Raw genomic sequence first — 711 nt, 5'->3', positions numbered from 1 at the left:
CAAAACTATGCATGATATTTCAGTGTGATTCTGAAACAAAGATGACCTAATACAAACAAAAGCAGAGCAAAAAACCAGTATGAATGAGGCTTATTTCAAACCAAGCTCGGACCCTGTAACTGGCTTACGGCAGAGCCACATGGGCAGCCGTATTGGCACACAAATGCTTCCGAGACATCCTACACAAACACTACTTTTGAAAAACATCCTTGTAAGTGTGTAGCACACATTTAAACTGGCAGACCTTTTTTCAGCAGTTTTTGCTTTCCTTCTCTACGGTGCCAACATAGTAATTTGTGCCGTTATGTGAACCGATTTGAGAAAATTATCCCAGCTTAAATTTTTCTTTTTCCTGCCAGATTGTTTTTCAGCCTAAGAGTCCCCTGCTCTACACCATCTGCGCTAGCACAAGAGCAAATTCAGCCATGAGCAGCCTAAGGTTGGGGTGGAATGGGGAAGTAGTGATTTAAACACGTATTAAAAAGCAGCTAGACACGCGGCCTCGCAGCCAGGAGGCGGCCGGGGCTGGCAGGGAAAGAGAACGGCCGAGAAGGCAGCCGACGACCCCGCCAGCCGACGCTGACAGACCTCACAGAAAATGGCAGGGGATCATCCAACAGGACGCTGAATGACAGGGGTTATCGACCACCTGTGACCAGAAGGATCCTGCTGCCCCCCAGCCACGAGCTCCCTTGTGCTCAGCCGCCCCCT

Source organism: Aptenodytes forsteri, unplaced genomic scaffold (assembly GCF_000699145.1).
Source record: "Aptenodytes forsteri isolate BGI_AS27 unplaced genomic scaffold, ASM69914v1 Scaffold120, whole genome shotgun sequence".
Lineage (NCBI taxonomy): Eukaryota > Metazoa > Chordata > Aves > Sphenisciformes > Spheniscidae > Aptenodytes > Aptenodytes forsteri.
Note: the sequence above shows the minus strand (reverse complement) of the source record.